Source organism: Macaca nemestrina, chromosome 5, assembly GCF_043159975.1.
Source record: "Macaca nemestrina isolate mMacNem1 chromosome 5, mMacNem.hap1, whole genome shotgun sequence".
In the NCBI taxonomy this organism is placed as follows: Eukaryota; Metazoa; Chordata; class Mammalia; order Primates; family Cercopithecidae; genus Macaca; species Macaca nemestrina.
This window is the reverse complement of record NC_092129.1, coordinates 110,714,537-110,742,293: the sequence shown is the minus strand read 5'-3', so window position 1 is coordinate 110,742,293 and position 27,757 is coordinate 110,714,537. Positions and strand designations below refer to the sequence as shown.

General features: G+C 35.3%; 1 protein-coding gene, 1 long non-coding RNA gene and 1 other non-coding gene across 9 annotated transcripts in view; 1 reads left to right on the top strand and 2 right to left on the bottom strand.

Moving 5' to 3' along the window:
• The window catches only part of LOC105479440 (uncharacterized), a 36,082-nt gene extending 31,958 nt beyond the window's left edge, over positions 1–4,124 (top strand). The window contains exon 4 of the long non-coding RNA XR_003017559.2: positions 778–4,124. This is a non-coding gene — a long non-coding RNA (uncharacterized lncRNA). The remainder of the gene's footprint in view (positions 1–777) is intronic.
• LOC105479439 (filamin A interacting protein 1) overlaps positions 1–27,757 on the bottom strand; it is a 236,757-nt gene that overhangs the window by 175,013 nt on the left and 33,987 nt on the right. The window contains exon 1 of one of the 7 annotated variants that reach the window (XM_011737388.3): positions 26,957–27,403. The exons of 4 other annotated variants lie outside the window; for them this stretch is intronic. The gene's annotated coding sequence lies outside the window, so the exon portion shown is untranslated. Of the gene's footprint in view, positions 1–24,414; positions 26,932–26,956; positions 27,404–27,757 lie in introns of those variants that run through there. 2 more of the 7 variants (XM_011737392.3, XM_071096828.1) reach the window with 2 other exon arrangements.
• On the bottom strand, positions 7,209–7,369 carry LOC112426300 (U1 spliceosomal RNA). Its single transcript, XR_003017573.1, has one exon. It is a non-coding gene; the product is annotated as a U1 spliceosomal RNA (small nuclear RNA).

Genomic DNA, 27,757 nt, shown 5'->3' with positions numbered 1-27,757 from the left:
GGAATTCACTGCTAGCTTCATTCATGTATCCATTCATCAACAACATTATTGATTCCAATCAATGTTATTGATCACCAATCAACGTTATTGATTCCTGAATGCCTATTCTGCAACCAGTATGGACCCATATTCTATCTTCTGTTAGACCCCCTGGCAATTAAGATCTGGGATTACATTTAATGTAGTAATCTACAGAGGTAAAACTATTGGTGTGTAGAGGACCTAAATTAAGAGATCAACTAGGTCGGTGCTGTCCAATAGAGTTTTCTGTGATGACGGAACTAGTCTGTATCTGTGCTGTCTAGTACTATAGTCACATGGAACTAGGGAGCACTTGAAATACAGCAATATGACTGAAGAACCTAATTTCTATTTTCTATTTTGTTTTATGTTAATTAATTTAAATTTGAATAGCCACAGGTGGTTACTGTATTGGACAGCACAGCTTTAGTTCATCCCTCTGCCTCTCTACCTAGGGCTTTCCCTAAGATATCCAAGGCAGAGTGTTAACTATACCACTTTGTTTATCAGAAAAGATGATTAACAGCTAGTTACTGTCTCCTTTTAACTCTCTTTTCTCCTCTAACTATCCTGTTCATGAATGCATCTTCTTTTAGAATTATTGTTATTTGTCAACTAAGGTAAAGCTTTTATATCTTGTCCAATTTGTAAAATATGAAATCTTAAACATTTATCCTCTAAATCCAACAGAACATTTTACACACTTTACTACTTGCATAATAAAATGTCTTTAACTTTTTTTACTTTATTTTTCAGCTTTATTGAAGTATAATTGATGCACAAGGAACTATGCATATTTCAAATGAATAATTTGATGCATTTTGACCTACGTATACACCTGCAGAATCATCATCATACATAATGTAATTTAAAGCTCAAATGACTAGGGCGACTGCTGACCCACAGGACATCCTTGTGTCAATTAGAAAGAAAAGGTCCCTCCTGCCTGTCAGTTGCTTTCTGACAGATGGGAAGAAACAATGTCCTTGCTCTCAGCTCTTGGCTACCTCCTCAGCTGGATGCCTTCATACTGTGAGCAGCATACACAACCATAAATGGCAGTCCTGCAAACTGGTCTGCTAAACTCATTTTTTTCAAAACATCCTCCCAAGGTTTTGAAGATTACACGCTGGTTTCCATTTCAAGGTGGTAGAATGGAAATAGATTGTAGTCTCCTTTTCCCACTGGAAATCTCAAAATTTTAGAAAGGATTTTTTAATGCATATAGCTGGGAAACAGTATCAAGCTTTGGAGGACCATATAAACTTTGAGAGGACATTTGGAAGACAGAAAGCAGGTGTTATTAGAAGGAGGATTTAAAACCAGCTCAAAACAAGAATAGGAGAGTGCTGCCAATAAATGTTGGGAACGGATACAAAAGACAACAGTGTTTGCTACAGGAGAGCAGTAGGAAGAGCAAGGTTGAACTGTGCACCTTCCCTCTACCAACTTAGGCCACATTTGGAGTCAAAGAGTAGCAACAGGAGTTACTGCTTCCAGCTGGGAGTCAAAGGTATGGAAGCTTGAATCAGAGAAACAAAGCAGCATCCTGGACACCCTGAATAGCTGGAGCTACCAATGGAATGAGACAGCCTCTCCCCTACCAGGAGCTAATCTATGAGGCACCCTGCCAGCGGTATCCTCATCCCCTCCCATACACTTTTGAAAACAGACTGAAATACAAGTTCCTGCAGCAAATCTGGTCCTTCTCTCTAAGCAGCCTGCAGGATCACATAGAACAAAGAGCCTAATAAGGAGTCTCAGCTAACAGATGAACACACAGGAGTCACTAAGTGTTGGAGGAAGGCCAATACCATTAAAAAGAGATACAATAGAGTTCTTTGTTTTTCAAACATGAAGAATTTACAGCCCGGAATTAATAATGTCAGAAAAGGACTTCAGAATATTTACAAGTCATATCCACAGAGATATGTGAGAGAATAGTAAATCCACAGAAAATAATCAATTGGAAAGCACACCTATTAAAATATTGATCTTTTAAATAGAATACTCGACAAGTAGGTCAAATAAGAGAATGGACACAAAGAACAAATTGCTAAACTGTAATATTAATCCAAAAATTTCTTCCAGAATGCAATAAAAAGTGATGAATATATAAAAAGAATAAAATAAAAGTTAGGAATTATGTAAAATAGACTCAAATGCTCCATCATCCACCCAATCGTAGTAGTATTAGCAGGAATGGAAGGAAGGTAACATATACATTAGTTTAGTTGCAATTTAAGGTCCAACCAAGTTCTGAGTAAGATAAATTTAAATAATAAACCATACCTAGATATTATATTAACATTTCCCAAACCAAGAATAAAGGAAACAAATACTAAAATCTTTGGGAAAGAAAAAACAAAATCTCCTATACAATTTTCTTGTTAACGAATGAATAAAATCAAAGGAGCAAGAAAAAAAGTTAAACCTGCAATTTTATATCCAACCAAACTATCATTCAAGAATGAAAATGAAACATGAAGGAACAAGAAACTTTACCACTCACAATAATTCCTTGATATAATTTTGCCAACCAAAGTAAAAATGAAAATAATAATAAGGAAGCTCTGAAAAATAATGGTGAACAAAAAAATCAATTAAATTATATTATTAATTCTAGATAACTATTGATTTTTTAAAACAACAATGACAGGAATTTTTAAAGTAACAATGTAGAATAAACTTTCAAATTAGGTCAATATGGAAGAGAACTGAAATGGGAAGAAATACTTAAGTAAAACTAAAGCATACAAAAATTTTGGTTTTGTTTAATAACTTTAGAGAAACACAGACCAATTCTGAATATTAATAGAAAATATATTTCATTCAAGTGCTAACTGAATAGCATTTAGTAGAAAAACACAAATACAATTTATAATTTTTACACTATCACAAAAAAGTGGAAGAAAATAAAATCAATCCAACAAAGGCAGAAAAAACTTGAAATGGTATTCAAATATACTCCCCTCTCCCCTAATTTAATCAGGTCCACAAAATTTCATAGGCAACTCTGACCAACTCTTTAAAAAATAAAAAAAGTCTTTTAAGAATATGCATTAGCTTTTTAAAAATTTCGAACAGGACTGCATAAGGAAAGAAAACCATAGCAAATCTCACATAGATGCAAATTGCTAAATAAAATACTGGAAATTTAAATTCAGCAATCAATTAAAAGAATAATGCACTATGATCAAGTAAGGTTTATCCCAGGAATACAAAATACAGCTTTTTAATAATGAACAACCAATATAATCCAATATAATTGGCTAACTTAATCATATGATTTAGGAGAGAAACAGTTTCAATAGATGCCCAAAGACAATTGTGATTATGTGTGTATATGTAATATACTTGTGTGTGCGTCTATTTGCGTAAAAAGTAAGAACAAAAAGAAACTTCCTTAATCTAATAAAGAGTATCTACCCCAAAATACAGCAAATGTGACATTTATTAGAAATATTGTAAGGTCAAGAACAAAACAAGAATGCCCATTGCTACTGTTACTGTTCAACATTAGACTGAACATCCTAGCCAATGGAATTAAATAAGTGAAACCATAGTAAGTTGTATAAATGTTGAAAAATAAGGGGTAAACTGTTATTATTTACAGAGAAAATGATAGAAATTTCAAGATAATCAAAGAAAAACTTTTATAGCTAAGAAGAGAGTTCAGCAAGATAGCAAAAAACAAAAACAACATAAAAAACAATGACTTTTCTATATATTGCCATTGATTGTTTTTAAAATGCAATTGGGAAGGAAATTAATGAATTAATGCAACAATACACAAGTAGTTTGAAGAAACAGAATAGAGTTCAAAAAATAGACTCACAAACAAACAGAAAATTTATAGAAAGTATAGTCATTAAGGCCACAGACTAAATCTAGATCCATATGTTTTATTTTTTGCTCCACTATTTCTTGACTATGTGTTGCTGTGCAAGTTATTTGATATTTCTGTACCTGTTTCCTTGTCTGTAAAATGAGGAATAATCATAGAACCAACCAATATGTGTATTTAAATGATAAATATGTACGTATATATGTATGCATCTATCTATAGAACACATATGTTTATGAAATATGATAAAAAGTGGAACTTCAAATCAATGGGAAAATAATGGTATGCCATTTCAAATCAATGAGACTTACTAGCTATCCTTTTATAAAAAGTAAAAGTTTGATTTCATCTTACACTGTTCAAAAAATTGTAATTAAGACTTAAAATCTTTTAATGATAAGAAATTATTAGAAGAAAATGTAGGCAAATATATGGTGCCTTAGAGTTAGGAAGACCTTCTGAAATAAAACACAAAAAGCAAAAGCCATAAAAGAAAATATGAGTCCAGGTGAGGTGGCTCACGTCTGTAATCTCAGCACTTTGGAAGGCAGAGGCAGGCAGATTGCTTGAGCCCAGGAGTTCAAGACCAGCCTAGGCCACATGGCAAAACCCATCTCTGCTGAAAATAAAAAAATTAGTCGGGCATAGTGGTAAGTGCCTGTAGTCCCAGCTACTCGGGAGGCTAAGGTGGAAGGATTGCTTGAACCCGAGAGGCGGAGGTTGCAGTGAACGGAGATCACACCACTGCACTCCAGCCTGGGTGACAGAGCAAGACCTTGTCTCAAAAAAAAAAAAAAAAAGAAAAGAAAATATAATGAGTTTAACTACATCAACCACAGCAGTATAAAAGTGAAAAGACAAGTACTAGGAGAAGGTATTTCAACCTAAATAATAATAAAGGATTAGAATCAACAAATCATTTAAAGAAAGAAAAGAATCATCTATTTGAAAAATAGACCAATAATATAAACTGGTAACTCACAGAAGAACTAATAAAAATAATCAAGATTTATATAAACTGGCATTCAACCTCACTTTGATGGAGGAAATTCAAATTTAAATTCAATAAGTATATTTATACACTGCTGAAGGGAATTTAAATGTAAGTATTGTGCATTCATGGATCACTTTACATATCCTGTTACCTCAAAATTCTACTGTTAGTATCTACCTCAGAGTCAACTAACTTTGGAGTAGGTATTGAGGAAGCAAGTACAAGAATCTTCATCATAATATTATTTGTAACAGTGAAAAATTCAGAACAATTTAAATATTCACAAAATCAAGAATGACTAAAGAAATAATTGTGCATCCTTTCTATGGAAGAACACGCTGCAATTTTCTAAAATGAAGTGAACCTATTTGAACTGAAAAAATGTCTAAGTCATGTTGTCAGGTGAATTAATGTACATATCATTTATGCTAAAATACAAACATAGATATATCTTCTATGAGCAATGCTATGGAGAATTCTGGAAGCATATACATTATATTGTTAACAGTGACTATTTCTAGAGAGGAGACTAAGATGGGGGCATTACAGAGGGCAATAATCAAAGGGTATGTCAACTTGAGCTGTAAAGTTATAACTTTTTATAAGGAGAATCTATTACTAAGGTAATTTAAATTTTTTAACGTACAAATTATAATTGTAAAGTACTGCAAGCAAGTTGCTTTAAACTGGTGAAATCAGTGAAACAACAGTCTTTATAAAATCTAAGCTATTTCTTCTTTTCATTCATATTACTGGAAAATCCAAAGATGTTGCATGTCATACCATAGGAGTATAATCCTTTACTCTCTGGTCTTAAAAAATGAAAGGTAATCTTGGGTGGGACTTTATTTTTGGGGGCCATGTTTTGGATGAAGTTTCATTTACCCACCCAGGGTGCTATGATATAAGTGCTCTTTAATTTCTAAAATGATTATTCTGGGAACAAGAGTTACCTTCCTAATATAATTAGAACATTTGAATGTTAATTTAATAGAATAGTTTTTCTCAAGTCTTAGTTAATATTCATTGGGAGAACAATTTTATAAATCTAAGAATTATCCATTTTTTAAAAATTTTGATTCCCACATTGAATGTTTTGTGACAAGATGTTAAAGGACTAATTGAATTGGCTTTTAGTGGGAAATGTAAGATTGTGAAGGCCAAACATACAAACATTTATTTCTTGATAACCACAAATGGCCTATGATTAAGACGGAACCTGATAATTTAAGGAAAATTAACTTGTCTAAAGTAGAACAGAGAATAATTCATGAATGTACTAATTTTTCTTTTTCTACTTCCCTGCTAGTCTACATTGGTCTTTAACTATGACATGTACAAACCAGTGGGAAAACATTAACCATGGTTAATGGACTGAATGGGTTTATTTAAGAAGAAATATTTAAAGAACTAAAAGCATCAAATTATCTTCACAACACATATATTGGTCACAGAGACATCATATAAAGTATGTCCTAAATATTACGTCTTCCAAAAACCCATCTTAAGCCTCATAAAGATTGAAAGAAACAGCACATTTCCAAATCTCAAATTCTCTTCGCCATATTTTTACTTTTCTCTTCTCATCACCTATTTCAATATTTTTCTACCTTTCTAATTAAGGTCTATACTCTAGAGGGTAGACTGTGGGTATGGTAGAGCAAAGGCTTTCTCAGTTGCAGAGTGTGGATATGAAACCAGGTCTGACTACTTTCAAACCGACTAAAGTTGAGAAGATCGTATGTTGCTTTTTAACTTTATGGACAATCTTGAGGAAGGATCATTTACTTTGATTCCTCAAAGTGCTTATTTATGATACAATATTATAGGACTTTAAAGGGCCAGAGAAGAAGGGCTAAGGAAATGTTACAGAGTGAAATAAACTAAGGAGACACAACTGAGTGCCATGTGTGATTCTGAAATAAATTATTTCACTATATGAGACATTTCTGGGACAACTGAGAAACTTAAATGGGTTCTGAGTATTAGATGATAGTGATGTATCAATGTTAATTTCCTAACCTTGATGCTAGTGTTGTAGTTATACGGATGAATATCCTTGTTTGTAGGTGATCCAACGAAAGAAATGTGAGACATCAGATCAGAAATTACTCTCCAGTGTTTCAAGAAAAAAAAAAAAAGTCTTTGTCTGTGCTTCCAGCTTTTCTGTAAATATGTGACTGTTCGATCTTTAAAAAACAAAATGAAACAAATTCACTCATGGGAAAGCAAAATGTCCATGCATATGCTAACTAAGAAATGTTTTATTTAAAAACATAAAGACATAGTTTTATTTGGGACAATGGATAACAATCTCTACCAAATCCACATGAAAACTTTTTTTTTAAGGGGAAAGCATGAACGCAGTCCCCCACTATCACAAATTATGCAGTTAAGTTTCCCACATTTGGGGAAATCACAGGGGTCAGCACATCCGGTGTGCAATGTATGAGCCTCGCCCTGGGAAAACCACCTTCCTGATCATGGTTTTAATACTTTTTATGGAAGAAGGTAAGGGTATAAACATACACACATACAATTTTGGCACTATGACCTCTAGAGAATATCTTATTAAATTTTGAGTTTAAAAGGAGTATTTCTTATCTATTTGGCCATGTGAGCTGATCCATTAAATTATTTTGAAATAGCTTCAACTCTTTTCCTTATTAAATGTAATTCATGCTTAATGTAGAAATTTAAAATCACACATTTATATCTCCAAATGGAAATGGTTACTGTTAATGTTAGAAATATAATCTTCTTGTTTTTGCAATAGAATCTTAAAGATACTTTCTGTAATGCATTTATTTTTACTCAATACATTATTTTATTAATATCATTTACTCTCACATTTTATGTCTGCAGATTGTCATTAAGTGGATGTATTAAGAGCTATTCAAATCTCACCTTTTCTTGGTTAATAGCACCCTATTATTAAACATGTATTTGTTTCTAACTTTTCACTATAACAATAATGCTACCATCATATACCCATGATGCAGTTAAACATCCATGCTCTCTGTATTACCACCTCCTATTACTGAAGGACTGGAAGTGAAGGAGGAAGTAACTAGTAAGTAGCCATATGTCAGACCCAAAAATGGGTCTTGCTTCTTCTCTTGAAGAACAATCAGTGTATGCAAACAGAGAGACCGAAAGAACTGAGATGCTAGTTCTTCTTTCTTCCAGCAGTGCTTGCTTGAGAGGTCTGCAATTGACATGACAGCAGTGAGTGAGCTGTACATTAGGTTTCCCAGAGCTTCCTTTTTCCATGAGACAATTATACTCATTAGGTATTTAAAGAAGATATCAGACAAAAGTTTTGATATGGTCTGGATCTGTGTCCCCACTCGAATCTTGTATTAAATTGTAATCCCCAGTGTTGGAGGTGGAACCTGGTGGGAGGTGATTGGATCATGGGGGTGGTTTCTCATTCATGGTTTAGTACCATCACCTTGGTACTGTCCTTGCAATAGTGATGGAATTCTCATGAGATCTAGTCATTTAAAAGTGTGTGGCACCCGCCCTCCTTCTCTCCTGCTCCTGCTCTGGCCATGTGACATGCCTACTCTCCACTTCACCTTCCGCCATGATTGTAAATTTCCTGAGGCCTCCTCAAGAGCCAAGCATATGCCAGCATCATGCTTCTTGCACAGCCTGCAGAAAATGAGCCAATTAAATCTCTTTTCTTTTTAAATTACTCAGTTGTAGATATGTCTTTATAGCAATGCAAGAATGGACTAATACAGGTTTAATTGATCTCTAACTTAAAGTGAGTATAATTAAAACTTTTCAATAAAGTATGTCTTAAATATATGTGTGATTTATATTATTTGAATTATAAATCACACATAGTCTGGGCTGGTCAGTGAAGTAGTTCCAGAGACACAGGTGAAGATTGAAGATTTGCTCTAAGAGCAGTTAGCCTTCCACAAGGAAATATTTATTTCCCAATAATCCTGAGAGCAATCTGGCAGGAAATAATGGATGCTCAATTCCTCTCCTGAAATCAGCTCACAGTACTGGTTGAATTTATGATGGCTAACCATCATCCCTTGTTCCACCATTCCCTACAAAGGACAGCACAGCATCTTAATATATTATGATGATGCTGTTATTAAAACAATAAAAAATCTTTCTGAGGTTTAGAAAATTAAAAAGACTAAATGTGGCTCACATTTTTTTACTCTGATAATATCTTTGTGGTAGATTTTTAAATTTCATAGTGAATTTTGTATACAAATCAAAACTATCAAGTATTAGAAAATCTATTAGGAAAAAAATTATTTTATGAGCCTTGCCTCATTCTGTAAAAATCTACATATCTGAGGTTTTAGACAAGCCCAAATTTTAGTTGACAAGAGTTTAGATCATGTCTTAGAGAAGAATTCAAAAAACAGTATGATTATATCCATAAAACGAAAATGATAATAGTTATCTCATGGACATAAAGCATTTAGCACAGTTCCTGATATGGTAGGAAGCACTCAATAAAAGTAACTATTATTATCTGTCATTTACTTTCTTTCTAGAGCCAATAGCTTTAATAGTTATATTAAAAGTAACATTGGCCAGGCACTGTAGCTCACACCTATAATCCCAGCACTTTGGAAGGCTGAGGCAGGCGGTTCACTTGAGGATAGGAGTTCAAGACCAGTGTGGCCAACATGGCAAAATCCCATCTCTACTAAAAATACAAAAATTAGTCGGGTATGGTGGCAGATGCCTAGAATCCCAGCTACTTGGGAGGTGGAGGCAGGGGAATGACTTGAACCTGGGAGGTGGAGGTTGCAGTGAGCCATGATCACGCCACTGCAGCCTGGGTGATAGAGTGAGACTCCGTCAAAAAAAAAAAAAAAAGAAAGAAAAGAAAAGAAAGAAAGAAAGAAAGAAAGAAAGAAAGAAAGAAAGAAAGAAAGAAAGAAAGAAAGAAAGAAAGAAAGAAAGAAAGAAAGAAAGAAAGAAAAGAAAAGAAAAAAGAAAAAAAAGTGACATTGATGATCATCATATTCAGGTGACAGCTTAGAGATTGGGTCTTATCGGTATCATGATTCTTAATTTGTCATTCAGTTTAACTGGGATTCAGGTGACCTGGGAAATTGCTTCTGTAGTCAGGTCCAGATCACACAAAACATAAGAGATTATACCCTCAGTTTAATCAGTTGTAAACTTCAGTTGGTCTGAACAAAACTGAACAAATAAGTCAACCACTATTAATAAAGAACTTAAGTTGAGTTAAAGAAAGTAATTAAACATCAACATTATGCAGAATCTTTTCGGGAATATTTCGTAAAATGGTGCTCAATTATTCTACATGCATATTTTACATACCTATTTATAACTCTCCTTTTAAAGTTAAGCTATTGCTCCAATGCACTTATGAAAAATATCTGGAATTTAGCTAAGGACTTTATATAATGAAGATTCTGGCCTTTTCTTAGTATATTGAGCACCCTTTAAAACCCTTGTACTCATACCATATTCTCCCTGTTTCTGAGCATAGTAGACACTATTCCTCCTTACAGCACCAAATTCCAAAATAGAAAAACAAATGTTAAAACCTAGGAAGAGTCATGACAGACAATCTTCCTGCTCCCTACTGTTTGGTTTGATCTCCTCATTGAATATCAATTTGTTCTTGGAACTCTGCTCTGTTATACAACAATATGGAAGAAATGTTGGGTCCTTCCTCCAAGGTGGATATTTCCTGGAGAATGATTGGAGTTACCAGTTTTAATTGGAAATTGATAATACATCTTGAGTTTGAAGGTTAATTATTGGTTAAAAAATTATCCCTGTGAATATACCTTTTTCTACAACATTAATAAAAGTGCCTTGATTTTGTGTAGCTTTCATGTATATTAACGTTGAAAGACGCTCTAAGACTGGCTGAAGCAGAAGAAATAACAGAAAAAGGGTTCTTGCATGATCTCATTTATATGTGGAATCTAATAAAGTTAAATCATGGAAATAGAGAGTAAAATGATGGTTACCAGAGACTTGGAGTGGGGGAGAGGAAAGGAATGGGGAGTTGTTGATTAAAGGGTACAAAAGTTCAGGTAGACAAGAAGAGTAAGTTTTGAGATGTATGTCACAGCAGAATGACTACAATCAATAATAAGGCATTACATAGTTCAAAATAAGAGAGTAAATTTCAAATGTCTCACTATACAAAATGATAGGTGATAAATATTAATTAGCCCGATTTAATCATGCCACAATGTATACATATATCAAAACATCACATTATACTCCAAAAATGTATGTAATTATAATTTGTCCACCAAAAATTATATTAATAATTTAAAAATGTTTTAATATCTAAAAAAATAAGGAGAAAGAAAAAAATTCTGAATAAAAGGTAAATAAGAGATAATAAAGAATAAGCTCAGGAAAGCATAGGAAGTTGAATACAAGGCCTAATGGAAAGGGTCCTCGTGTGATGCAGAGGGACAAAATTTGTACATATCCAAGCCTGAACCCAGAGGAAAAGGGAAGAGGGGGAAACAATTCCCATAAGTCACAGTATGATTATGTCAAGGAGGCTACAAAAGATAATAGGAAACAAGGATATGAGAATATAATTGGCTAGACTGTTTAAAGAAAAGAGGTCTACAAATGGACAATGTGAAAAATCCGTTGAATAATGTACTGTTTGTTAGATTTCTGGGTCTGACAATCATCAAACAGAAGTTGAAACTAGAGCACCGTTGTTGGTATTATTTACACTTACATTGTAATTAACAGAATTAAATATGATGCTTGGACTCACTCCTCTTCACCTGTGGGTATGAGAGAAGTAAAGAGATTTCATTCGCTTGAGCCCAATGTATGAAAACGAAAGGACAACTTATGTGATACAGCACTACTACTCATCTCAGCACATTCTTTGCAGGATCAAACAGCAAAAGATAATCTAGGTGATCAGCTTGGCTTAAAATGCTTCATGCTTAGCTTTACTCGGGGTAATGTTTCAGGAGTGGCTTCTTCCAAAAAAGTGCTTCCCCAGGAGAAAGAAGAAAAATGTTAGCACACAAGATCTTGAGTGAGATTTCACTCAAATTGCTGCTCCCTACCCATTCACAAAATGACCCTGCTGTCAGTGCAGTGAGAAGCAGCTGAGAATCATTTACCACCTTCAATGGACACCACATAGGACACATTCACCCCAGACACCACTCTATAACTGGAGCTTAGGTTAGCACCAGCCTCTCTCCACACCCTGGAGTAACAGGCAGGATTGATAGGTAGTGAGCTGCCGAAAAGCCCAACATCTGGTGGTGCTAGAGGCATGAGAATACAGAGAAATCATACAACAGTTATAACAGCTCTTATACAACAGGTATCTTGGGAAATAAAGTAAGACAGGTGGTGTTCTGGATTCTAGGAAGATATGTGCCACAGCATTGTGACTTGTCTATGAATTCATACATCTGAATTAATAAGCTGTATGACCTTGACAAAGTTAAACTTTCTAGGTCTCAACTTCATCATCTTTCCTAAAAAGAGGTTAGAGTCAATTATCTTTTAGCATCTACCAGTATCTACAAATACTATGGTAAATCAATTTTTTTTCAGAGTATTTCATGCCCAAAACAGTTTAATGAGCCTGAGTAATTTTATTCTAGGTAATGATCCATGGCAAAGAGTTGTTTGGTGCAATTAGCCATTTCTTCCACCTGCTCCTTGGTCCCTCACCCTCATGATCTAGTGATAAATGTGTCAATTTTGGCTATCAGTTTGTTTTAATAATACAAAAGTAAGGAAACAAGTTGCTATCAAGATGTACTTGACACTTAAGGACTATGCAGCCTTGTTTTAACAATCCTATTCTAACAAGGTCCCTCCTAGGAAATCCTATCAAGCAACTGAGAAAGAAGTATATTGGCTGTTTTTTTCATGTAACAGTCTCTAGGTCTGCCAAATTTTTACAAGTCAATAGATTTGAGAACAATAGGAGGAAGAACAAACAATGTACTCTCAAAAGCACTGCATGTGTTTAGATTTTTTTATTTCTCAAAATGGAAATATTCTTATTTTTCTTCTGATTATAAGGATTTTTGCCACATATTGTTGCTTTTCTGGAAACTTTTGCAGTTGGTTTTCCCACCAGCAACATAGAGTGTCAATTTCCTCATACCCTTATCATACTGGGTATTGAATTTTTTTGTCTTTGTCAATGTATTGGTTGAAATAATACATCTTCTTTTAATTTAATTTTTAATTATAAGTGATTATAAGTAAGATTAAGTAGTTTTTCACATATTTATTCCAAATTATTTATGTCATTTGTCAATTTTTCTATTGTGTCTCTTTTTCTATTTTCATTTAAAAGAGTCTTGGCCTGGAGTGGTGGCTCAGGCCTGTAATCCCAGCACTTTGGGAGGCCAACGCCAGTGGATCACCTGGGGTCAGGAGTTCAAGACCAGCCAGGTCAACATGGTGAAACCCAATCTCTACTAATAATACAAAAATTAGCCTGGCGTGGTGGCATGCGCCTATAATCCCAGCTACTCAGGAGGCTGAGGCATGAGAATTGCTTGAACCCAGGAGGCAGAGGTTGCAGTGAGCCAAGATCGTACCACTACACTTCAGCCTAGGCCACAGAGTAAAACTGTATCTCAAAAACAAAACAAAACAAAAGTCTTATATTAAGGACATTTGTTCCTGATTATTTTGGTCACAAATTGTTGTTTGAATTTTAACTTTGCTCATGATGGTTATAAGGGGTTTTTTTTTCAGTGTAAAAGTTTTCATTCAGTTTTTATGGAATCAAATGTTTTAGTCTTATGTTTTACTGACTTTTTGTCTTACTTAGGAAAGCCTTCCCCACCTATATATGTTTGTAGTTTTTTTGGTTAGTATTTCACCTTCATTTTTTTAGACTTAAATTTCTGGTCCATCTAGTGCATATTTTAGTTAAGTTGTAACAGGAATTTAATTTCATATTTTTCCAGTTATTTCAACCCTGTTGATGGAATAATTCATATTTTCAGTATAGATTTGAAATCTTTTTTATAATACTACATTTTTATAGTATTAAAAATGTACACCAATTTTATAGGTATATACTTTCCTGAACCTTCTACTATTTTCCCTTGATCTCCTCATCTGATGTGAACTGATTCTGATACCACCTGCAAAGTGTTTTAATTAATATGGGTTCAAAATTCTTTTTTTTTTAAAGAGACTCAGCTACACTCTATTGCCCAAGCTAGACTTGAACTTCTGGGCTCAATCGATACTCCCCCTTCAACCTCCACTGCTTCTGGTTCAAAATTCATTTTAATATGTGGTAAGGCAATTCTCCAACATGTGCTTCAAAAATTTTCTGGCTACGACCTAGGTTTATTGCCTCAGCAGCAGTTAGGCACTTGAAGTGGAGTGTTGAATATATGTAAGTATTTTTTCAAAGTGCACAAACTTATAAAAGTCCTAAAGCAAATACTTTTATAGGAAGCATTCATCATCTGTTTTTAAACATACTCTCAAGTAGTCACTGTTTAGAAAAAATACTCAGCAATGTGGTTTGAGGGTCAGGAATTTTCTAGCCCGCAAGAGGCTTCTTTGGTTGCCTCATTATGGCCACTAAAGATTTAACTATGATGAATATATATGTATATAGCAGACCTCTTCATCACATTATTTTTTAAAACATTAAAATTGTCATGTAAGTGAAAGAAAGCAACTCACTAATTCCCCACTATTGGTAGAGCTATGTAGACTTGTTGTAACAAGTCAGATGTTTGAGCTTTTCAGTAACACTCATGTCTGATGCATTCCCTTAGACCTTGTTTATCAGGCCCTATCTTGTTTTCGGCCTCTACAGTTCCCTTTCCCACAGCAAGAGTCACTTTATACTGTCTCTGGACCAATCACTGACCATCCCAAACCAGGTGAGTGGTCCCATTTCTGTGGTCCCACTAAACCATTTACCCACTAGTCGCTTGGTGTTGAAATTGCCACTGTTTTGCCTGTAACTCCTGTTAGAGAGCAGAGATAATATAACATTCACCGTTGTATCCCAATCCCTAGCTCAGTGCCTGAACACATGAGTTTCAAAAAATAGTTGGTGAATGAGTACATTATTTTTACTAAATGTGAAGCAGGAGAGACACAAAGAACTCTAGCCCAGCACTAGGATTTAGCATCCTCTTAGTTGTTTTGACATTGTATGACAATGTTGGCATCTCACTCACAGTCTCTAGGACTGCTCCTCCTCCACAGCTATCCTGTTCCTGATTCCCACCTCCCTGCTCTCCCTCCTGCTCCTGCTGACAAGCTTGCCCAAATGTGGACTGACTCCCTGCCTGTGTCAGAATGCAGGCATCCTCTAACCGCCTGCCAGAATACCCCATAACCGCATGTTAGACCTTCAGATGCCAGCTGCTAGCTTGAACCACTCTACCATCTGATGGCATGCCATTTAGATCCTATGTTCTCTCAGTTCAGCATCAATCCAACCCCTCTTTTAGCTACAAAACATGAGCCTTGCCTGATTGAGTCCCAGGACATATTGTTTAAGATGAGCAGACTGAGTGGACCTCACTCTATAATCATGTACTTTCACACAGACCAAATCCTTCTAAATTCTCACACAATTAACAGTGAAAGCTCTGTTAAAATTCAGCTCCTATGAGAAAGTGTCTGGAAAGAGAAATTGAAATAATATAACCCAGATATAGTTCAAATGGGATGATTTTAATCTTTCACTAATACAATGTAGAAAAACAAGATCTCTGTTTTTTCCCTAATCTTTCTCTCAAAAGGACAAAATTCTTCACTTTCTGAGAAACCACAGGCCACTTTCATCTGGTTTTCCCCCTTGTCCTCTTCTCTGAGCTCAGCATTTCACGTGCTCGTTTTGGTGAGATTCCATCACAATACATCACCAGGAACACATGTGTTCCACTGGGACTTTATTCCCTGGAAGATGTGAATGGTGATGTAAATAATGGCATCACTGGAATTTGGAAGAAGTGATGTGAGAAAGAAATAAGGTGAAATAAGGCAAAATAAAGCAATTATACTCAATATATCCTTTTGGAGCAATGTAGATAGTATTGATGGTAATAGGGAAATTCAATGGTATTCATCAGCTGGAACTGTCAGCAGAAACATTAATTAAAAGGCAGCTGTTGCTTTACCACTTGTAGAGGAGTGGAGCAATCCTAACTCCAAAATAGATTTCCAAGGATGGAAGTGTTTCCAGCTAATGAACTACAGCCTGGTTGTGGTTTTGGGTTAGTAGCTGCAATTAGACTTTTGTCAATAGTTATGTGTCTATGCCACTGTATTTTAAAGTAAGAATTCTAGTCTATTAATGGAAACATGTATGCATCATGCTCATTAGAGCTACTAAGTCCAGCTCCCACTTAGTTATGAATTGGTTATTCTGTGATACTCTAGTGAACATTTAAAACATTTGTTTATTTTTAATTAATATTGTTAGAAAAGCATACATGACCATAAAGGTTTAGAGAAAACTGAGAAGCAGAGAAATAATCACCAATGGTCACTAATTGTTACTGCCATGTTTATCAAGGAAAAATTATGCTCACTTCAATCAATGGAAACTGGTCATTAATATTTACTTTATCAATTTCATGATATTTAATGAATTCAATTTAACAGTTATTGAGTACTTGTTTGGTGCAAGGTGATTCTAAAAACAGTGCCAAGTCATAACAGAATTTATTTATCACATTGAATTTTTTGAATTTACATGTAAATATGTGTTATATGATAATTATAAGAATCTTTTCATTTTTTGTTTGCTTTCTATTGCTTAGAAAAACCTGTGCTACAGTATTTGTTATTGGTGATTTTCATCTTAGTAAGGTTCATTTTACCAGACAACACACATAAATTTTTCTCTAGGTGTGAAAGAGCCTGTTCTATAGAATTTCAAACTTAAAGAATCAATCAGAAAATTAATTTCATACACGCTACCTAAAAATGTAGATTTTAAAAGTTCTTCAGAGTACATTAACACACTGACCTGTCAGTTTCACAGGACAGATCAACTTGTTTCCAATGTACCGGCTGTATAGGAAAGCAAAGTGATTAATCCTTTCCTGTTGTTGCTGGTATTGTGAGAGAAGATAGGGGGAGGTCCAGAGAGAGGAATCCCAGGATAAATGGGGAACCCAGCCAAACTCACAAGACTAGGCGAAAAGTCAAGGATCCAAACAAGACAGTAGAATTTGTGTTCAGAATGTCTGGGGTAAAGTTCATGTGCCCAAAAGTAAGGCATAAAATATTATATTGGTCCCCAAGAGAAAGGAAAGACAGGAAATAAGAAACAAAGTCACTAGGGGAAATAGAGCATTATAACAAAATCTTGACAAGAATAGGTTGTCTCCAATTGGGCCACTCATTGGGAAAATAGAGGGAAAGGCAAGGACCCAATCTCTAGTCAAGCAGAAAGCCCAGTTAGCAGGAACTAAGGGCACCATAACCAGCTGCAACAAGACCCTTGATGCTGATATGAGGGAGCAGCTGCCATCCAACACCTTATATTTTCAGAGTGGGCTCCAGAATAGCAAAGTGATTAAGAGTTTACAAGCCCCGGCTGGGGAGTCCAATTGCCTGGACTCATCCCAGACTTGCCACCTGCTTGCTGGGGGCTGAGGGGAGGATGAACAATTCCCTCAGCCTCCTTATCTGTAAAATATATAGTATATGTGTATCTGCCTCATGAAACTGTTAGTGCCTAACATACAGAAAGCATTCATTAAATATTAGCTACTTTATTATGATTGTGTGATAGAAAAAAGTAATAGACTGGGGCTCAGGGGATTTAAGTTCTGGTCCTTGCTTTACTTCTTTTTCTACCTATGTGACTCTAGTACAAAACTGAGGTGCAGTCATAGAAATGGACCCAGAAAGTAATAAAAAATCCTTAAGTCAAGATCTTAAAAGTAAAGCCAGGCAACGATCCTGAGTTTCAGTTCTCTTAAGACAGGAACATAGGCACTGCAAGGTGTAGAAAGTACCCACTACCAAGGGTTGAGTAAGCACAGTTCCATACTCAATTCTACCTGCAGAGGGTTTCGTAACTTGAGCTGAGTTACTTCTCATTCCAGTACTATCTTCTTTAAAATGATGAGGTGGCACTCATCATTTTAAAGTACTATCTTTTAAAGTACTTTTAAAGTACTGTCTTTAAAATGATTGCAATAACTTGTTCTCAATATCAGATGCAAATTAAAATCACACAAAAGCTTACAAAATAGACCAATACTTGGGCACCCTCTCAGGCCAACTTAAATCAGAACTTCTGGGGACATAGGCTAGGTATCTGCATTTTTAAAGCACCCCAGGTGACCTTGATGCATGGAGAGTATTGAGAACCACAGTACTAGATAATCTGATGGTTTCAAGTGAGGTCAGAGGCTAGAGGTTTCCATTCCTTTTGGTTTCCTATAAGGTATAGCTGTTCCCAGGACCAAAGCCATGTAATCATTGACACTGTGGTACTCAAGGCCCTGTGCCTGCTCACAATTAGACTAGGGGCAGATGTGCAAAGAGAACTAGGAAATCTTACCGAAGTCTTAGATAATTCTTGAATGACTATGATAAGCTGTAAATATCTTAACAATTAGCTAAAGACTAATGTGGAAATTATTGCTGTTGTGTGCCAAAAGAAATTTAGAATAACTGAATGAGGGAAAGAAAATACTTCCAGAGGCCAACTAGTCAAACTCTTTGTCTCCAAAGAATAGAACACTAATTGTCTTTTTCTGGGTGGGTGAAAAAAAAATTACAATTCTTTTTCTCCTTTGACACTGTTACATCTTTTTATATAAAGACAGGAGAAGACAAAAGGAAAACTGAGTTTACTGCAAAGAAATCAAGAGATGTAATGTCAAGAAAGCAGACAGCCTTCGTGAAATGTAATACATCTCTGCCTTTACTTCTTTTTCATTGGCTTGGATTAAACAGGTCTGTGTCACACAGCAAACAGTATATTTGCTTCAGGAAGATGTTTAGCCTGTCAGGTGAGTAGCAGTACAAGTCCTGTGCTATTAACCAATAATGAATGTAGTGTGTTTGGGGAGGGGGTGAGCTAGTATAGTTGTGACAAGTTACTGTTTCAATTTATTAGAATAGAATTTCTCAGAAGGTAGAGATTTATTCCATTACATGTCATCCCATATAAAACATTCACCTTCCTGGGGTATTCAATCCCACTACCTGGGATATGTGATACTCTGGAAAAGTGGAGTCTTTATGGCCACTGGCATAAGAGAAAGCAAAGCCTTATCTGCTCCATCAAAATTTTATTAGAATTGCTCTCCTTTTACTTCAGACAATCTGAAAGTTAAATGCCAGAAATGCAAATAGAAACTCAAAAGTTTCAATTATTTCCAAATAGTCAGACATTTGGACATCATGTAGGCAAATAAAGATAAAAGAATTAAATAAAATATCCAATAAAATATGCCACTGATCTACAGTAGCAAACCAATGGCTGAAAAGTGTCAGATAATTTTTCTTAAACTATAGCAAGCTCTTTGTTTTGTCTTGTTTTTTTTTGTTTTTTTTTTGTTTTTTGTTTTTTTTTTTGAAGGAGCGTCATGCTGCCAGAATAACAACTCACTACCAAAACAAAGTCATTTGGAACCAATAACAAGCCTTTATGTGGAGCACTTTCTAGCCGCTTCCTCACTGCCTCCTGACCAAAACACACACACACACACACACACACACACACACACACACTCCACCAAAGGTTTCTTGAGGAAGTATTGCTACCAACAATGGAGATAAGTATTTCATAGAATTCCCTCTTGAACCCACTTCACAAACTAAATGTTTATGACCAAGGCAGAGACTGGCAGCACATTCAAAGTTTACAATAGAAGGTGTGGCTCTGAGTTGTCAATAGAAGCAACAGCAGACCAAAGCCCCAACAGTGTCAAAGGAGGTGGTACAAAATCAAATGCTCCATGGCATCCTCTTCTTAGGAATCAACCCAGCAGTATAGAAACCAAGAACCACATTGCCCCATCAATAAATGGAAGAATCGCTTCTGCTTCTCAGTGCCCCAGGCCTAGCTTATCGAGGGTGGCCCAACTCTACTGGCCATTGAAGCTTCTGATTCCACTTTGGGATCCTAGAAAAGAGCCTCTGTTGGCTTTCTAACCCTAAATCTCTTCATTCTTTGCACTTTGTGAATCTTTTCATGCTATAGAGGCAGCTGTTACCCTGCAGTGTCACATTCTATACATGTCATTAAAACATCTCATAGTCATCTAGGTGGAGGTGTTCCATAAACAACTGCCTGAATTTTAAAAAGTGGTTGAAAACATAGAACAGATAAGGTCAAATTGCCTGGATTTGGATTTTAAATCTACCACTGGGTAAGTTATTTAACATTTATAAACCTCATTTTCCTGATCTCTAAAATAGTGATAAAAATAGTACCTCATAGGATTGTTATGAGAAGCAAATAAAATCATCCATGTAAAATGCTTGGCACAATTCCTGGCACATAGTAATCTTCTCAAGTATATGCTAGTTATTCATATCATTTTATATAGTAAATGTACTGCATATGTTGTATATTATATAGATAATATATATTACATGTAGCCATTATCATTATTATTTATGCAATGAGCAGAATGTAGAAGGTGGGGATGTCTTACCAAAAGTTGAGGGGCCCTGAGAAGTGAACTCTACCAATGCAGCTGACTTCCTTAAAGACCAAAATAAACAGGCTATGGCCAAACCAGTTGGTTTGGTGACCAGAAGATGATATCTATCAACACAGCATATGAAAGTTAAGCTTATACGTAAGGCCACTCCCTGATCCAAATACCAGGCTGCTCTTCAAGCATGTGTCACTTACTAAACAGTTAATGAAACCCAAAGATCCTTGAATTCCTCCAGTGTCACATTTCAAGACTTATAGAATAATTAGGAAAAATCTGAGCTGGCAAAACTCTTCCTGGCTTGCCCTGATGAGCAGACCCTCTTTGTTTGCCATTAGTGTGTGTTGTCGTCACAGTAACTACAGGGCTCCAAATACAGGCGCAGGGCATCATTTCCTCATGTGCACTTAGGCTGCCACACTGAAATAGCATTATGAACTCAGCAATACCTCTTCCTTTCCTGTTGTGCTTGGTACCACGGTCAAAGAGGCAAGGCCTAAAAGGAGTTACTTAAGACATAAGTATATGAAAGAAAAAGAATGTTCATTTATTCCCATTACTGTGTCATCGTGTGTGTGTGTGCACATGCATGTATGTGTGAAAACCTAATTTTTGCATAGATCTTTTAGATAAACAAGGGCAAGTTGGCAGTAACTCCATTGTCTTGGTGGTGCCAGCAGTCTATTGTTTTCAGTCAAATCTTCTTTTGGCCTGAAATCTTCAGCAAATTATTTTTTAAAGAATGCATTTAGCCAACTCTGATGTGTCCATTTCATACCTTTCTTATATCTTTTCCTTACAAAGATAAGAAGCAGATAATTCATTTATTGAAAGTAACTTGGGAAGATTGCAATTAGAGTTTTTACAAGATCAAAAAAGACTATTTTCAAGTACAGACTTATAGGGTCCTTGGTCAGTGAAGCAACAATCATCGTTTCCTCAATGTTTTGGTAAAGGAGGTAGGCAACAGCATTTAGGCAAGCAAATAAAAACAGAAATATCCTTAAACCTTAAGGGCTCAATTAAAATCAGATCACTCAAGATAATTTCTGCATTAGCTTTAAAAATTCTTTTTAGTTTGTCTTTCACAGACCTCAGAAACACATAAATCACCCAATATTATGCACATTGACACCATTTCCAAAAATGGGAAAAAAGACCCAAACCTTCTTTTGATGTCTCAGTGTTGCTATGGCTTAAACAAAGCCCTCAGAGACACAGCAGCATGGGGATGCTGGTTTACGTTGTATTACTTCACTTCTGTGCTGGGAGTTTCTCAATTTCTGCAATCAGCTGGTTAACAGCCAGCTAAAGCTGCTCAGTTCATGTATGATTTTCCTTATTCTAAATTCTTCCACAACAGGCTTCCTGGTCTTTGAAATTAAACTGCCTTAGCTTCTACCAGGGAAAGCTATATTCTGCCTGCTGCCTTTTCCCTTCTCTCATTAGCTAAAGCATAGACTGACCATTTAAGAAAAAAGAAAAACATAATCCAATATACTTTCCTGAGGTTCCTCTATTTTTGCCCTGGTACCACTATGATGTATTCATTCTGCAAAGCCAAGAAAAATTATTTCCTTCTTTTCTTTCTTTATTGTACTTTTCCTTCCTACCTTCCTTTGTTTCTTTCTCTCCACACAAAGTTTTCATTAGAGAATGACAATTTTAAAATTTGTTTTGCCTCATCTTTTAGAGACTTATCCTTTCAATTGGGAAAAATAAAGTAAAATTGACAGATTTAAACCATGTATGTCCTGCATAAGGTTTATTGCCACTAAAGCTGCTAAGAAACTTTCCTGCTTATAAGGGTGCTTTATATATTTTTAAGTATACAGAATATTAAGCAGAATACACATACACACACATCTTCCGAGATAACACTTTTTGTTTGTCTTGGAATGTATATTTCTTTTGATATTTAAGAAGAATGAATAGGATTAAGGGCAATGAATAGCAAGAATTCATTTCCATTTAGTAAAGTTAAAGTTAGCTTAAGATGACCTTTTTTGGTCTTTTCATTTTTATCTGTTACTAGGTTAGTAAAACAAAACAAATCATCTAAGGAAAGAAATAAAGAATGATAAATTTAATAATGTGTTCTTGCATGGAGGAGGAAGTCTTCGTTGCTGTACATTACCCAGTGTAGTTGGCTGTAAAACAGACACCCAAGCACTATGTATAAACACACTTTATCTCCAAGTGCAAATATAGAAACCATAGAACAGTCTGTGCTGTGGGTGATTTCTTAGCCTTTTTAGTAATGGTTCTGTAAGACAACAGACTGCTAAGTGATAAGAGAGAGTTTGAAACATAAATTCCATATTAAATTATTGGCTGCTGTTCAAATTGAGTCTGCTTAGAGTACCCAGCAGCAAAGTATGTCCCAAGTAGGATTCCAAACTTAAATAATACATTCTCCTACCTTTCCTATAATCTATGAAGTTGAGATCACAAACTATCTGCATCCAAGAATTTTGTATGCAACAAAGATTAAAGTAAACAAATAACTACATTTAAGGTGTAATAAAGCCATACTAGCTTAAATTTATTAAAGAATAAATTATAAACTACAGATTTTATAAGTCATTTAATGTTCAAAAAAACTTTATAAGGAAATAGCATTATTACCCTCATTTTACAGATGAAGAAACTGAGACACAGAGATTAATTTGCCTAAGGTCACCTTGAGCTGAAATCTGAATCCAGGCTATCTGACTGACTTACTCAAGTACTAACCTTTTCTGACTCCTCTTCCATGAACATATTCTGGTTATATCCTCAACTCAGATTTAAAGAAACAAAATATATTTTTATTAGCTTATCTTTTTTTCTATTTATTGTTATATGTATTAAAAACAATGTAAAAACAATTTTATACTGCAAACTTTTAGATGTCATTTTTCTAATAAATTGTTAACTAATCTTTTTTCTCTTAAACCTTTCTGTTGAGATAAATCTCAACATGAGCTTGCCCCCTCATTTCTCCTAGTGCTACCTTTCTAAAACCCACAAGTTTAAAGAAGGAAGATTAGACAAATGAATGAAAATGTGGATTAAACAAACTGTGTAAAATCTTATATCTTAAGGAATATGTTTTATGAAAAAATGCTCTTCTGCCAAAAAAGGAAAACACAGGTAGCATTATTTAGACTGTGTAAACCCCAAAGTTTCACTTCTAAACAATAAATAAAAATTATAACCACAAGGAAACTGGTGCTTAATGAACATATTAAATATTTCACAAATTTCATTGGAAAATTCCATAGGGTTTCTTACTGAATATCCATTTAAAAGAGTAAATTTCACCACTTTGCCCATCTTAAAATATAAATACTAAGAGAATGTTTTTCTTTTGGTGGATACAGAACAAATTGCTTCGAAAGTATGATTCCTGCTTTATCTCACCCAATAAGGTTACAGTTTTCATGAGAAATTAAAGATAACACTGAAAAACGTCTCTTTTTCAAAATATCAAGAGAAAAAGAACAGAAAAAGGATCATAACGCATTTAAATGTTTTCTTGTTCAAAGCCAGATTCTAATTCACGATCCACAAACAGGAGCCATGATTTAAATGAATTGTACCAAAAGTAACTGTAAGTAGAACCTGGCACCAAAAGATAACAAAAGTATATAAGTTACAGTATTTGGAGGTCTAGGTAGATACACAGGATATGTGTGTGTGTGTGTGTGTGTGTGTGTGCATGCATGCATATATACATACACAGTCCTGTCATATTTCCCCTTTCTATTTTATTCCTGAGAGATAAAACATCATTTCCACAATCAAGTACATGAGTGTAGTTAAAAGTGTTTGTAATTTTTCTGTGCATGGTAAAACTATGAAGACTTTCCTTGAGAAATTTCTGAAGTAAAAAGTTATTAACTTACAGTTGCTTTTCTTGATTCTATACTTATCCATACTTTCTCTTATCATCAGATATCAGAGCCACAAATGTGAATGGAACATCCGCAACATGCCTGCAGCTGAGAAGCTCTAAAGCCAAGTGATGCTTAGGATACTGCCTTGCACCTAATAGACGTCATAAAATTGTTCTGAATATAAAGAGGCAAGCCCTACTTAAAAGTACCCTAATTCTAACAGAGCACCAAGCTGTCTAAACTTAGAAAGAATCACTTCTAAAATGTATGGTCCAGAATATCATTGTGAAAGTGGAAGACTCTGATCTGGGTCTTAAAGAGTAGGCAAAGTTTCTACAGGACCAGAGAGTAAATGTCTTCCAGGCGGGGAGAATAAAAGCTGGGGCAAAGCTGGGGTATTGAAATGTTCGCTGAGTATGTGTTTGGAGAATGGCCCATAATCTGAAATACCTGAAGCAGAGGGACCTTGTTGTTGAGTCATAGTAGTGAGACTGGAAAAGTTAAGTAGGTGCCAGATGATGGAAGGTTTTCAAAATACCCAGCCTAGGTGTTTGGCAGCTACTAGAAGGCCCAGAAGATAACTGAAGAGTAGATAGACAAACATAGCAATGCTTTAGTAAAACCAATCTCGTGGTCATGGGCAAGATGATTTGGATGGCAACAAGGGGTAGGAAGGAACAGCATTGTTACAACCCAAACTAGCATGAAGAGAACAGGCATTAGTGTGGTGGAAGACATGGCAATGGAATCTAACAACTTTCCTGGTAAAGGGGAAAGGGACAGTTCCAAAATGTCACAGGACTATGAACTTGAGTGAATAGGAGAACAGATCTGCATTGTCGTGGAGAGCCTGATTGTTCATGTAGTGGAGGAAACCGTGTGGTTTAGCCTGAGCTGAGTTGCTCTTGATTCTCAAGAATAAATGTACGACAATGAAGACAATTAATGATACTGAAAAATTCACTTCATGAGCAAACACGACTTTCACACAGGGCCAAATGCTGCACTCAGTTATCGCCACACTGTCCCACTGACTCCAAAAGAAATTACATGCCTAGAATCAATGGTAGATTTTGGCCTTACACATACATTTTTAAGCCAACAACGTGACCCTTCTTAGCATAAAAACAAGAACAATGTAAAGCATTTAGTTCTGACTTTTCAAACTCCTTTGAGACAAAGATATTTCATCTCTACTAAAGCACCAGGAGTTTCATTCTCTAATAGTAAACTTACCAGAGTGCCTTTTGCACTATTATTTGTACATATTTGTATCATATGTGATTCACTTATTTACTGTATAAACAAGTAATCAGAATTATAAAACATAATACATACTGAAATGGGTGCCCTGTTTCATTTTCCTGAGTATATGCTATATAAGCTTTAATTAGCTTTTCTTAAAAGAGGATCATTTTCTGAAAAGGCTGATACATTCTTATTTGTCAACAAATAGTATGTTCAAAACTGGTCTTGGGTACTTTCTTTACATTGATAGAATAGACTTTAAAAATTCCAATTAAAATGTGCTTCAATAAATTCTTTGATATTATCCTTAGACTAGAAAAATTATTCAAATCATCATGTTCATTTAGAGGAAAAATATTTTTACGCAAATCTAGCCCAGTTACAAACCACCAGATGTCAATACTAACTATGTCAACAATGTACAGCCATAAGATGTCATATTCAACATGAAATTGGTTACTCTAAGCATTCTGATAAAATTGCATGGCAACTCATGGAAGGGGAGACAAGATGTCATCACGTGAAAGGAGGATTTCCTTCACACTATAGTAAACACATTCATACACACATACATGCAACTTAAGAGAAAATGTTTTCTAATTAAGTTTTTAAAAACAGAATCTGTTATATCTAAACACAAGCATTAATTTATTTTTTAAAAATACACAAATATCATTATCTTGAGTAGTTATAGTCAACAACTTCAAGAGTAGTGATTTAATACCAGGCATATTTTATGCCCAGTCAGAAGCCTTCGGGGTGACTCTAGTGTAAAGAGGTCAGAACCAGCACAAGGTGTACCAGTGTAATCAGAGAATTAGGCAAAAGGAGATACATACAACAGCAGGTTTAAAAAGTACAGCAATACAAACACCATGCGGGACTTTCCTCTCATTTACCACACAAGCTGGTTTGCTAGTTTCAGTAAATGAAAGTTATTTTACTTCTAGGGCAGATATCCTTTTCATTGCTTAGCCATCCCAATTGTGAAAGGAGATGTGAAATGTTCTTTGTCATATTTCTGTTACCTGCCAAAGAGCATTAACTTGGCAGAAATATTTTGATGTCTACTAAAACACGATAAAATTATGTGTTTAAAAAGGAATCGGTATGATTTTGAGGAAAAGATGATGTTTCTGACTTTTTAAAAATAATTCACAGTGGTTATAATTTCTAAATGTGCTATCACATCGTAGAACAGGAAGAATCAAAGGAAACAGACAAAACAGAATGGAAGAGAACTCTCTTCTTGTGGAAACAGATATTTCTTAAGAGAGCAAGTAGTTATTTATTTTGGTCTTACCTGACGGCAGCTCCTTTAACCAAAGGTATGTCCTCTATGGAGGTAGTTTATCCTTTGAAGAACCCAGTGGCTTGTCTCACAGCCCAAGACAGATTCGAGTTCTTAAAAACTATCCAGCTCAAAAGAATACAGAGGAAAAAGCTTTTCCCACTTTCTTTCCCAGAACTAGCCAATAGCTGAAGTCATGCAGGAAACAGAGTAGAGAGGGGGGAAAGCAGCTTCTTCTCCCTGAAATCCCGATCAGCAGAAATTGGAAGTTGTTGTATATCTCCCACCCAGACTTTTGTTTAAAAGTTTTTTCAACTGTTGCTAGGTGTTGTTGGGTTCTGAGATTAGGTTTCTCCTCTTCTGCTCCCTTCACAACACTGTCAGAGCAATGACTATGTTGAGGAGCTGAGCTCGCGGGTGCTATATTTAACTGGTGTTCTCAGCAAGTCAAGCCTGTCAACAGCTGAGAAGTTTGGAGCCGGCTTTACTCAGTTCCTAAGCAGCTGGGTTATCAGTGGATATAGCGCTGCTCACCCTGTAAAAGATTGCGGGAAAACCGACAGACCCTTTTAAGGACTTCTGCTTATTTCACAGAGGTAATTATTGTTTGAAGCTCTTAACTACAGACTGAGATTTGGGACTTAGGTTTTAAAATGTGAAGAGAAACAGAGCAGCTGTTGTCTTGGGCAGAGCAATTTACTAATGCAATATTCTTCTCAATTAGGCTCTCTCAGATAAATGTTCTGAAATAAAAAGTGCTTTTTAAAAGTATATCACTTCTTCTGCATAAAGGGAGGTTTCAAAAAAGTGTAT